This window comes from Triticum aestivum, chromosome 2D (assembly GCF_018294505.1).
Source record: "Triticum aestivum cultivar Chinese Spring chromosome 2D, IWGSC CS RefSeq v2.1, whole genome shotgun sequence".
Taxonomy (NCBI): Eukaryota; Viridiplantae; Streptophyta; class Magnoliopsida; order Poales; family Poaceae; genus Triticum; species Triticum aestivum.
The window spans coordinates 12,865,768-12,879,670 of record NC_057799.1 but is presented as its reverse complement, the minus strand read 5'-3'; positions in this window follow the sequence as shown (position 1 = coordinate 12,879,670).

Here is a 13,903-nt window from a genome sequence, read left to right as displayed (position 1 = left end):
TCGGCTTGGAGGAGGGGGCGGCGTGCGGCGGCGGGACTCCGGCGGCGGCTCGGTGTCATGCGGGAAGAGGAGAGCGCGGGCGGGCCGGCGTTCGGCTGGGCTTCGGCCCAGTCGGACGTCGCGCGTTTTTTTTAAATAAGTTCCGCGGAAAATATTACGTTGAAAAATAAATAACAATCAGAAAAATATGAAATAAATTTTCCCCGTCTAGTTAGAAAATCTAGAGTAGGGTGAACATTTTTATAAATCAAAATAAATATTTTGAAAACATGCATATTTTTAATGCAATAAAAATTGCAAATAAATTCCAAATAAATTCCAAATAATGTTTTTAACATTTTTCCTCCAGTATTTCAATTGTTTTGGAGAAGTCATATTTTCTCCTCTCGTTTATTTAAAATGAAATATTTTTCCGGAGAGAAAAATAATTAAAACCACAATCCTCGTTTGAAAAATCAAATTTGAAAATTCGAGAAAATCCCCAACTCTCTCCGAGGGTCCTTGAGTTGCTTAGGATTATCGAGGATTTGTCAAAATGCAACAAAACATGATATGCAATGATGATCTATGTATAACATTCCAAATTGGAAATTTTGGATGTTACAAACCTACCCCCTTAAGATGAATCTCGCCCTCGAGATTCGGGTTGGCTAGAAAACAGGTGGGAGTGGTTTTTCCGTAGATCTTCCTCTCGCTCCCAGGTGGCTTCATCTTCTGTGTGGTGACTCCACTGAACTTTGCAAAACTTGATAACCTTGCTGCGGGTAACTCGGCTGGCATACTCGAGAATCTTAACTGGTTTCTCCTCATAGGTCAAATCACTTTCCAACTGAATCGCTTCCAGTGGCACGGTATCTCTCAGCGGTATCTCAGCCATCTCTGCATGGCACTTCTTCAACTGTGAAACATGAAATACATCATGTACTCCAGACAATCCTTCGGCAATTCCAGCTTGTAAGCAACTTCTCCCATACGTTCCAATACTCTGTATGGTCCGATAAAACGGGGCGCTAACTTTCCCTTAACTCCAAAGCGCTTCACTCCTCGAAGGGGTGATACTCGAAGATAAACTCTGTCTCCGACTTCGTGAACTGTCTCTTTTCGTTTAGAATCAGCATAACTCTTCTGCCTGGACTGGGCTACCTTGAGTCTATCGTGAATCAACCTTACTTTCTGTTCGGACTCCTTAATCAAATCTGGTCCAAACAACTGACGGTCTCCAACTTCGTCCCATAACAATGGTGTTCTACACCTCCTTCCGTACAGAGCTTCGAAAGGGGCCATCTTCAAACTGGTTTGATAACTGTTGTTATATGAAAACTCCGCATATGGCAAATTGTCGTCCCAACTGGATCCATAATCTAGTGCACATGCTCTCAACATGTCCTCCAAAATCTGGTTGACTCTCTCGGTCTGTCCATCTGTCTGTGGGTGAAATGCTGTACTAAATTCCAGCCTGGTTCCCAATGTTTCATGTAGCTGCTTCCAAAACTTCGAGGTAAATTGGGTTCCTCTGTCTGATACAATGGTCCTCGGAACTCCATGCAAACATACTATCCTGGTCATGTATATCTTGGCCAACTTAGCACTGGTGTAAGTGGTCTTCACTGGAATAAAATGAGCCACTTTCGTCAGTCGATCAACTACAACCCATATCGAGTCATAGCCTGAACGAGTCTGGGGTAATCCTGTGATAAAATCCATGCCTATTTTATCCCACTTCCATTCGGGTATCGACAATGGTTGCAGCAATCCTGCTGGCTTCTGATGCTCTGCCTTCACTCTCTGACATACATCACAAACTGCTACATACTCCGCAATATCCTTCTTCATTCCGTTCCACCAAAAAGTATTCTTCAAATCCAAATACATCTTGGTATTCCCTGGGTGAATCGAGTACGGTGAATCATGGGCTTCTTGCAAAATCAACTTCCTGATTTCTGGATCATTTGGCACATATACGCGGTCCTCAAACCATAAGGTATCGTGCTCATCTTCACGAAATCCCTTGGCTTTTCCTTTGCTCATCTTCTCCTTTATCTCTTTAATCTCCTTGTCTGTCTTCTGAGCTTCTCTGGTCCTTTCCATCAAGGTAGACTGAATCTCCAGTGTCGCTAAATAGCCTCTAGGGACTATCTCCAAACATAGCTCGCGAAGGTCCTCGGCTAACTCCTGAGGTAACTCTCCTGTCATGAGGGTGTTGACATGACTCTGGCGGCTCAACGCGTCTGCTACTACGTTAGCCTTTCCAGGGTGATAATGCAATCTCATATCATAGTCTTTAATGAGCTCCAACCATCTCCTCTGTCTGAGATTTAACTCCTTCTGCGTGAAAATGTACTTCAAACTCTTGTGATTCGTGTACACCTCACAATGGTTTCCGATGAGAAAATGTCTCCATGTCTTCAATGCATGCACCACGGCTGCTAATTCCAAATCATGCGTAGCATAATTCTTCTCATGGGGTTTAAGTTGTCGTGAAGCATATGACACAACTCTTCCTTCCTGCATAAGCACTGCTCCCAGTCCTCGACGAGAAGCGTCGCGATAAACTTCATAATCCTTGCGTTGATCTGGCAGAATCAACACTGGTGATGTAACCAATCGTTTCTTCAACTCTTGGAAACTAGCTTCACATTCCTCAGTCCAATTGAATTTGGTGTCCTTTTTCAATAGCTCAGTCATGGGCTTAGCAATCTTCGAGAAATTCTCGATGAATCTCCGGTAGTATCCTGCAAGTCCAAGAAAACTCCGGATTTCTCCAACTGTCGTGGGTGATTCCCAACTTGTCACTGTGTCAACCTTGGCAGGGTCTACTGCTATTCCTTCTCCAGAAATAACATGTCCAAGGAATCCAACTTCCTTCAGCCAAAACTCACATTTGCTGAACTTGGCATATAACTGATGTTCTCTGAGCTTCTCAAGTACCAATCGCAAATGCTCCTCATGCTCTTCCTCATCCTTGGAAAAGACTAGAATATCATCAATGAACACCACGACGAACTTATCCAAAAACTCCATAAACACTTTGTTCATCAGGTTCATGAAATAGGCCGGTGTGTTGGTCAGTCCAAATGACATAACGGTATACTCATACAATCCATATCTGGTGGTAAATGCCGTCTTTGGTATATCCTGCTCTCGAATCTTTAACTGATGGTATCCTGATCGTAGATCGATCTTGGAAAATACTTTAGCTCCTTGCAGGCGGTCAAACAAATCATTGATCATCGGCAGTGGGTATTTGTTTTTGATGGTCACTTCATTCAATCCTCGGTAATCAACAACCATCCTCAGCGATCCATCTTTCTTCTCCACTAGAAGTACTGGTGATCCCCAAGGTGATGAACTTGGGCGAATATAGCCTTTATCCAGTAACTCCTTGATCTGCTTCTTAATTTCCTCCAAATCCTTTGCGGGCATCCTGTACGGTCTCTTAGATATTGGCCCTGTGCCTGGCAAAAGTTCAATCAAGAACTCGATGTCTCTATCTGGTGGCATGCCTGGCAACTCTTCTGGAAATACATCCGGATAATCCTTCACCACTGGTACTTCCTCCTGTACAACTCCTGATAAGGAATTCACTTGAGTCCTCTTCGGCATATGCCGGGATACATACTTGATCCTTTTTCCTTCCGGGGTGGTAAGCAAAATCGTCTTGCTGGCACAATCGATGTTTCCTCCATACAACGATAGCCAATCCATGTTGGGGAACGTAGCAGAAATTCAAATTTTTCTACGCATCACCAAGATCAATCTATGGAGTTTACTAGCAACGAAGGGAAGGGGAGTGCATCTACATACCCTTGTAGATCGCGATGCGGAAGCGTTGCAAGAACGCGGATGAGGGAGTCGTACTCGTAGCGATTCAGATCGCGGTTGATTCCGATCTAAGCACCGAAAGTACGGTGCCTCCGCGTTCAACACACGTGCAGCCCGGTGACGTCTCCCACGCCTTGATCCAGCAAGGAGAGAGGGAGAGGTTGGGGAAGACTCCATCCAGCAGCAACACGACGGCATGGTGGTGGTGGAGGAGCGTGGCAATCCCGCAGGGCTTCGCCAAGCACCGCGGGAGAGGAGGAGGAGGGAGAGGGGTAGGGCTGCACCGAAAGAGAGACGTTCTCATGTGTGTATGGCAGCCCAAACCTCAAGTATATATAGGGGGGAAGGGGGCTGCGCCCCCCTTAGGGTTTCCACCCCCAAGAGGAGGCAGCCAGCCCTAGATCCCATCAAGGGGGGCGGCCAAGGGGAGGAGAGGGGGAGGCGCCCCACTAGATGGGCCCTAAGGCCCATCTGGACCTAGGGTTTGCCCCCTCCCACTCTCCCATGAGCCTTGGGCCTTGGTGGGGGGGCGCACCAGCCCACCTGGGGCTGGTCCCCTCCCACACTTGGCCCACGCAGCCTTCTGGGGCTGGTGGCCCCACTTGGTGGACCCCCGGGACCCTCCCGGTGGTCCCGGTACATTACCGATTTCACCCGAAACTTTTCCGGTGACCAAAACAGGACTTCCCATATATAAATCTTTACCTCCGGACCATTCCGGAACTCCTCGTGACGTCCGGGATCTCATCCGGGACTCCGAACAACATTCGGTAACCACGTACATGCTTTCCCTATAACCCTAGCGTCATCGAACCTTAAGCGTGTAGACCCTACGGGTTCGGGAACCATGCAGACATGACCGAGACGTTCTCCGGTCAATAACCAACAGCGGGATCTGGATACCCATGTTGGCTCCCACATGTTCCACGATGATCTCATCGGATGATCTCCGGTCAATAACCAACAGCGGGATCTAGGGCATATTTCCAACAGTCTCCCACTTGCACTAGAGTCAATAATCTAGTTCACATCACCATGTGATTAACACTGACAGGTCACATCACCATGTGACCAACACCCAAGAGTTTACTAGAGTCAACAATCTAGTTCACATCTCTATGTGATTAACACTCAATGAGTTCTGGTTTGATCATGTTATGCTTGTGAGAGAGGTTATTAGTCAACGGGTCTGAACCTTTCAGATTCGTGTGTGCTTTACGAATATCTATGTCATCTTGTGGATGCTACCACGCGCTATTTGGAGCCATTTCAAATAATTGCTCTACTATACGAATCCGGTTTACTACTCAGAGTCATCCGGATTAGTGTCAAAGTTCGCATCGACGTAACCCTTTACGACGAACTCCTTTTCACTTCCATAATCGAGAAAATTCCTTAGTCCACTAGATACTAAGGATAAGTTCGACCGCTGTCATGTGATCCATTCCCGGATCACTATTGTACCCTTTGACCAACTCATGGCAAGGCACACTTCATGTGCGGTACACAGCATAGCATACTGTAGAGCCTACGTCTGAAGCATAGGGGACGACCTTCGTCCTTTCTCTTTCTTCTGCTGTGGTCAGGTCTTGAGTCTTACTCAATACTCACACCTTGTAACACAGCCAAGAACTCCTTCTTTGCTGATCTATTTGAACTCTTTCAAAATCATGTCAAGGTGTGCGTTCTTTGAAAGTATCATCAGGCGTCTTGATCTATCTCTATAGATCCTGATGCCCAATGTGTAAGCAGCTTTATCCAGGTCTTCCTTTGAAAAACTCCTTTCAAACAACCCTTTATGCTTTCCAGAAATTTTACATCATTTCGGATCAACAATATGTCATTCACATATACTTATCAGAAATGTTGTAGCGCTCCCACTCACTTTATTGTAAATACAAGTTTCTAATAAACTTTGTATAAATCCAAAATCTTTGATCACCTCATCAAAGCGTACATTCCAACTCCGAGATGCTTACTCCAGTCCTTAGAAGGATCGCTGGAGCTAGCATACCTTTTAGCATCCTTAGGATCGACAAAACCTTTTTGATTGTATCACATACAACCTTTCCTTACGAAAACTGGCAAGGAAACTTGTTTTGACATCCATCTGCCAGATTTCATAAATGCAGCTAATGCCAACATGATTCCGACGGACCTAAGCATCGCTACGGATGAGCAATCTCATCGTAGTCAACTCCTTGAACTTGTGGAAATACTCTTTGCCACAAGTCGAGCTTCATAGACGGTAACATTACCGTCCACGTCCGTCTTCTTCTCAAAGATCCATTTATCTCGGATTTCATGGTTTCTAACCATTTGTCGGAATATGGGCCCACCATCGCTTCTCCATAGCTCGTAGGTTCAGTATTGTCCAACAACATGATATCTCAGACAGGATCACGTACCACCCTGAAGTAGTGCGCATCCTCGTCGTCCTACGAGGTTTGGTAGTGACTTGATCCGAAGTTTCATGATCACTATCATAAGCTTCCACTTCAATTGGTGTAGGTGCCACAGGAACAACTTCCTGTGCCCTGCTACACACTAGTTGAAGCGAGGGTTCAATAACCTTATCAAGTCTCCACCATCCTCCCACTCAATTCTTTCGAGAGAAACTTTTCCTCAAGAAAGGACTCATTTCTAGAAGCAATTACTTTTGCTTCCAGATCTGAAATAGGAGGTATACCCAACTGTTTTTGGGTATTCTATGAAGATGCATTTATCCGCTTTGGGTTTGAGCTTATCAGCCTGAAACTTTTTCACATAAGCATCGCAGCCCCAAACTTTTAAGAAACGACAACTTAGGTTTCTATAAACGGTGTCGTCTCAACGGAATTGTGTGGTGCCCCTTTTAAAGTGAATGTGGTTGTCTCTAATGCCTAACCCATAAACGATAGTGGTAATTTGATAAGAAACATCATGGTGTGCACCATATCCAATAGGGTGCAGTTGTGATGTTCGGACACACCATCACACTATGGTGTTCCAGGCGGTATTAATTGTGAAACACTTTCCACAATGTCTCAATTGTGTGCCAAACTCGTATCTCAGATACTCATCTCTATGATCACATCACAGACATTTTATCCTCTTGTTACGACGATCTTCAACTTCACTCTGAAATTACTTGAACCTTTCAATAATTCAGACTAGTGTTTCATCAAGTAAATATTCTCAGCATCTACTCAAATCATCTGTGAAGTAAGAACATAACGATATCCACTGCATGCCTCAGCACTCATTGGACTGTATACATCAAAATGTATTACTTCCAATAAGTTGCTCTCTTGTTCCATCTTACTGAAAACGAGGCCTTTCAGTCATCTTGCCCATGTGATATGATTTGCATGTCTCAAGTGATTCAAAATCAAGTGAGTCCAAACGATCCATCTGCATAGAGTTTCTTCATGCATATATACCAATAGACATGGTTCGCATGTCTCATTCATTTCAAAAACGAGTGAGTCCAAAGATCCATCTACATGGAGCTTCTTCATGCGTTCTATACCAATATGACTCAAGTGGCAGTGCCACAAGTATGTGGTACTATCATTACTATCTTATATCTTTTTGGCATGAACATGTGTATCACTACGATCGAGATTCATTTTAGGTGCAAGACCATTGAAGGTATTATTCAAATAAACAGAGTAACCATTATTCTCCTTAAATGAATAACCGTTTTGCGATAAACATAATCCAATCATGTTCAACGCAAACACCAAATCTCGATAGTAGAGGGAGCATGCGATGCTTGATCACATCAACCTTGGAAACACTTCCAACGCACATCGTCATCTCACCTTTAGCTAGTCTCCGTTTATTCCGCAGCTTTTATTTCGAGTTACTAACACTTAGCAACCGAACCGGTATCTAATACCCTGGTGCTGCTAGGAGTACTAGTAAAGTACACATTCATATAACGTATATCCAATATACTTCTGTCGACCTTGCCTGCCTTCTCATCTACCAAGTATCTAGGGTAGTACTGCTTCAGTGACCGTTCCTCTTATTACAGAAGCACTTAGTCTCGGGTTTGGGTTCAACCTTGGGATTCTTCACTAGAGCAGCAAACGACTTGCTGTTTCATGAAGTATCCCTTTTGCCCTTGCCCTTCTTAAACTAGTGGTTTTACTAACCATCAACAATTGATGCTCCTTCTTGATTTCTACTCTCGCGGTGTCAAACATCGCGAATAGCTCAAGGATCATCATAACTATCCCTGATATGTTATAGTTCATCACGAAGCTCTACTAGCTTGGTGGCAGTGACTATGGAGAACTATCACTATCTCATATGGGAGATTAACTCCCACTCGATTCAAGCGATTGTGGCACTCAGACAATCTGAGCACATGCTCAACGATTGAGCTTTTCTCCCTTAGTTTGCAGGCTTAAGAAACTTGTCAGAGGTCTCATACCTCTTGACGTGGGCACTAGTCTGAAATCTCAATTTCAGTCTTCGGAACATCTCAGGTGTTCTGCGATGTTTCAAAAACGTCTCTTGTGCCACAATTCTAAACCGTTAGCATTACGCATTGAACTATCACGTAGTCATCAAAAACGTGTATGCCAGATGTTTCGTAACATCTACAGACGACGCTGAGGTTCAGCACACCGAGCGGTGCATTAAGGACATAAGCCTTCTGTGCAGTAATGAGGACAATCCTCAGTTTACAGACCCAGTCCGCATAATTGCTACTACCAACTTTCAACTAAATTTTCTCTAGGAACCAGTAGAACTAAAGCGCAAGCTATGACATAATTTGCAAATACCTATTTGACTATGTTCATGATAATGAAGTTCATCTGATTATGAACTCCCACTCAGATAGACATCCCTCTAGTCATCTAAGTGAAACATGATCCGAGTTTAACTAGGCCGTGTCCGATCATCACGTGAGACGGACTAGTCAAGATCGGTGAACATCTCCATGTTGATCGTATCTTCTATACGACTCATGCTCGACCTTTCGGTCCTCCGTGTTCCGAGGCCATGTCTGTACATGCTAGGCTCGTCAAGTCAACCTAAGTGTATTGCGTGTGTTCCGAGGCCATGTCTGTACATGCTAGGCTCGTCAACACCCGTTGTATTCGAACGTAAGAATCTATCACACCCGATCATCACGTGGTGCTTCGAAACGACGAACCTTCGCAACGGTCCACAGTTAGGGTGAACACTTTCTTGAAATTATTATAAGGGATCATCCTACTTGCTACCGTCGTTCTAAGCAAATAAGATGCAAAAACATGATAAACATCACATGCAATCAAATAGTGACATGATATGGCCAATATCATTTTGCTCCTTTGATCTCCATCTTCGGGGCACCATGATCATCTTTGTCACCGGCATGACACCATGATCTCCATCATCATGATCTCCATCATTGTGTCTTCATGAAGTTGTCACGCCAATGATTACTAACGCGCTTAGCAATAAAGTAAAGTAATTTACATGGCGTTATTCAATGACACGCAGGTCATACAAAAATAAAGACAACTCCTATGGCTCCTGCCGGTTGTCATACTCATCGACATGCAAGTCGTGATTCCTATTACAAGAATATGATCAATCTCATACATCATATATATCATTCATCACATCTTCTGGCCATATCACATCACATAGCACTTGCTGCAAAAACAAGTTAGACGTCCTCTAATTGTTGTTGCAAGTTTTTTTTCGTGGTTTGTAGGTTTCTAGCAAGAACGTTTCTTACCTACGTATGACCACAACGTGATTTGCCAATTTCTATTTACCCTTCATAAGGACCCTTTTCATCGAATCCGTTCCGACTAAAGTAGGAGAGACAGACACCCGCTAGCCACCTTATGCATCTAGTGCATGTCAGTCGGTGGAACCTGTCTCACGTAAGAGTACGTGTAAGGTCGTTCCGGGCCGCTTCATCCTACAATGCCGCCGAAACAAGATAAGACTAGTAGCGGCAAGAAGAATTGACAACATCGACGCCCACAACTACTTTGTGTTCTACTCGTGCATAGAAACTACGCATAGACCTAGCTCATGATGCCACTGTTGGGGAACGTAGCAGAAATTCAAATTTTTCTACGCATCACCAAGATCAATCTATGGAGTTTACTAGCAACGAAGGGAAGGGGAGTGCATCTACATACCCTTGTAGATCGCGATGCGAAAGCGTTGCAAGAACGCGGATGAGGGAGTCGTACTCGTAGCGATTCAGATCGCGGTTGATTCCGATCTAAGCACCGAAAGTACGGTGCCTCCGCGTTCAACACACGTGCAGCCCGGTGACGTCTCCCACGCCTTGATCCAGCAAGGAGAGAGGGAGAGGTTGGGGAAGACTCCATCCAGCAGCAACACGACGGCATGGTGGTGGTGGAGGAGCGTGGCAATCCCGCAGGGCTTCGCCAAGCACCGCGGGAGAGGAGGAGGAGGGAGAGGGGTAGGGCTGCACCGAAAGAGAGACGTTCTCATGTGTGTATGGCAGCCCAAACCTCAAGTATATATAGGGGGGAAGGGGGCTGCGCCCCCCTTAGGGTTTCCACCCCCAAGAGGAGGCAGCCAGCCCTAGATCCCATCAAGGGGGGCGGCCAAGGGGAGGAGAGGGGGAGGCGCCCCACTAGATGGGCCCTAAGGCCCATCTGGACCTAGGGTTTGCCCCCTCCCACTCTCCCATGAGCCTTGGGCCTTGGTGGGGGGGCGCACCAGCCCACCTGGGGCTGGTCCCCTCCCACACTTGGCCCACGCAGCCTTCTGGGGCTGGTGGCCCCACTTGGTGGACCCCCGGGACCCTCCCGGTGGTCCCGGTACATTACCGATTTCACCCGAAACTTTTCCGGTGACCAAAACAGGACTTCCCATATATAAATCTTTACCTCCGGACCATTCCGGAACTCCTCGTGACGTCCGGGATCTCATCCGGGACTCCGAACAACATTCGGTAACCACGTACATGCTTTCCCTATAACCCTAGCGTCATCGAACCTTAAGCGTGTAGACCCTACGGGTTCGGGAACCATGCAGACATGACCGAGACGTTCTCCGGTCAATAACCAACAGCGGGATCTGGATACCCATGTTGGCTCCCACATGTTCCACGATGATCTCATCGGATGAACCACGATGTCGGGGATTCAATCAATCCCGTATTCAATTCCCTTTGTCTAACGGTATGTTACTTGCCCGAGATTCGATCGTCGGTATCCCTATACCTTGTTCAATCTCGTTACCGGCAAGTCTCTTTACTCGTTCCGTAACTCACATCATCCCGTGATCAACTCCTTGGTCACATTGTGCACATAATGATGATGTCCTACTGAGTGGGCCCAGAGATACCTCTCCGTTTACACGGAGTGACAAATCCCAGTCTCGATTCGTGCCAACCCAACAGACACTTTCGGAGATACCCGTAGTGCACCTTTATAGCCACCCAGTTACGTTGTGACGTTTGGCACACCCAAAGCATTCCTACGGTATCCGGGAGTTGCACAATCTCATGGTCTAAGGAAGTGATACTTGACATTAGAAAAGCTCTGAGCAAACGAACTACACGATCTTGTGCTAGGCTTAGGATTGGGTCTTGTCCATCACATCATTCTCCTAATGATGTGATCCCGTTATCAACGACATCCAATGTCCATGGTCAGGAAACCGTAACCATCTATTGATCAACGAGCTAGTCAACTAGAGGCTTACTAGGGACATGGTGTTGTCTATGTATCCACACATGTATCTGAGTTTCCTATCAATACAATTCTAGCATGGATAATAAACGATTATCATGAACAAGGAAATACAATAATAACCTATTTATTATTGCCTCTAGGGCATATTTCCAACAATCCATTCCCAGAATCACATCCAAACCTTGCGATTCCAAAACAATGAGGTCTGAGGGGAAAACATGCCTACCAATGGCCAACGGTATCTGAAAACATCCTTGGGTGGCCATATACTCTGCTCCTGGCGAGGTTACTAACATAGGGTTTCTGAGAACTTTGGTGGGCATCTTAAACTTATTCACGAATCCCCTTGATATGTATGAATGCGATGCACCAGTATCGAAAAGAACAGTTGCAGTAAATGACTTAACCAAAAACTTACCTATTACTGCATCAGGCTGAGCTTCAACCTCCTCCACGCTCACGTGGTTCACATGTCCTTTGTTGAACGGGTTCGGCTTCTTCCCAGAGCTTCCATTGCCAATTCCATTTTGGGCTTCGGGACAATCGGTAGCGTAATGTCCCGTCTTCTGGCACTTGAAACAAGTGATGTGACTTAGATCTCTCTTGGTTGGGGTAGATGGGTTGGTGCGGTTCTGTCCGTTTCCTCCTCCATTCCCATTACCATTCTTGGAGCCATTATGGTTGTGCGAACTACCTCCTCCATGGGTATGCTGAAACTGTCCTCCCGGCTTCGGGGTAAATCGGGGCTTCTGCTGGGCTCCAGAATTGTACTTCCCTTGTCCATACTTCCTCTTACGGTTTTCAATTTGCTGTTGCTTCCCTTCAATCATTAGAGCTCTATCTACCAACTCCTAGTAGTTGTTGAAGGTTGCTACCATCAACTGCATACTCAGCTCATCATTCAGTCCTTCCAAAGATTTCTCCTGCTTGGCTGCATCTGTAGCAACGTCATCTGGTGCATAACGTGCTAGCTTACTGAAATCCTCCACATACTGGCCTACGGTGCGTCCTCCTTGGCGTAGGTTACGAAACTCACGCTTCTTCATAGCCATAGCTCCTGCTGAAACATGAGCTGTACGGAAAGCTTGCTGAAACTGGTCCCATGTGACAGTGTCAATAGGGTGCGTGGCTGTATAATTCTCCCACCATGATGCTGCGGGTCCATCTAGCTGATGTGCGGCAAAACGCACTCTTTCCGCATCTGTGCATCCTGCAGTGGTCAACTCCCTTCCAACTTTGCGGAGCCAATCATCTGCAACAATCGGCTCGGTGCTACTGGAAAACACCGGCGGGTTTAACCTTAAGAAACGGGCTAGGTGGTCAACAGGTGGTGGTGGCGGTGGGTTGTTGTTGTTGTTGTTGCCTTGGTTCTGAACTAACGCTTGCATCAGGGCATTCTGTTGCTGAATCAACTGGGTGATCTCTGGCGGGAAAACAAATCCGGTGTCGCGTCTCGGAGGCATCTGATAGGTTTAGAAAAGATGAGAGTTGAGAAAAGAATGAGGTCTAGAGAGAAAACACTACCCATATGCTCATGAGACAAATTCAATCAATATCACTCAATCAATCCAAACAAGGCAAAACAATCGATCTAACTAGCGTTACAAAGTGCTTTGAACTATACTATTAAATGGGGGAAAACTACTACTGATATGGTGGTCTACTAGAAATTCTGATCCGTTGAAGACTCCATGATATCCGCTCCAGCTTCATCAATCCATTCGTCTTCACTTGGTTCCGAGTCGGTGTCGTCGATGATGATGTAGTTATCCGGACAAGTGCATTTGTCGTCTTCTGCTTTTGGCACTGGATTTCCCACGAATGCTCCAATCTTATTCTCCAGGTCGTCAATCTTCCCTACTAGTGCGTTGATTTCCTCCAAATAATCTTCGCGTGTAGTCTTGAGTTCTTCTTGGAGTTCCTTGATCTTCGTAAATGCCTTCTTCAGTTCCTCCTTGTCCGTGCACATCTGGTTCTCCTGGCGACGAATATGTTGGTTCTGCTCCTGGATGAAAGCTGCAATTGATCCATCCTTCTTGGTCTTGATCATCTCCCATTGCGCGTCTCGACGTCCACAAATTTGATAAATCGTATCCTTAAGCTCCTGGTGGTAGACTTCTCCAATGCGTCCCATGGCGATATGTGCGGCCATGCTCTTCCCTAAACTCCAAGTTGGTGCTTCGAAAACCAATCTCATGGGTTCCGTAATTGGCGCAAACGTTCTTCCTGGAATGATAACTTGAATCTTCCAGCTCTCCTCTTCAGGAAATGTGGCGTTGTAGGTTCCGGTGACGCTTGGTATTCCTATGTTCAAGTACTTGGTGACTTCCTTCAAATGTCGTCCAAACGGCGTGTCTTCATCTGGTTGCATGAACTTGCTCCTTGCATTCGCCATTCCTAAAAGAGTA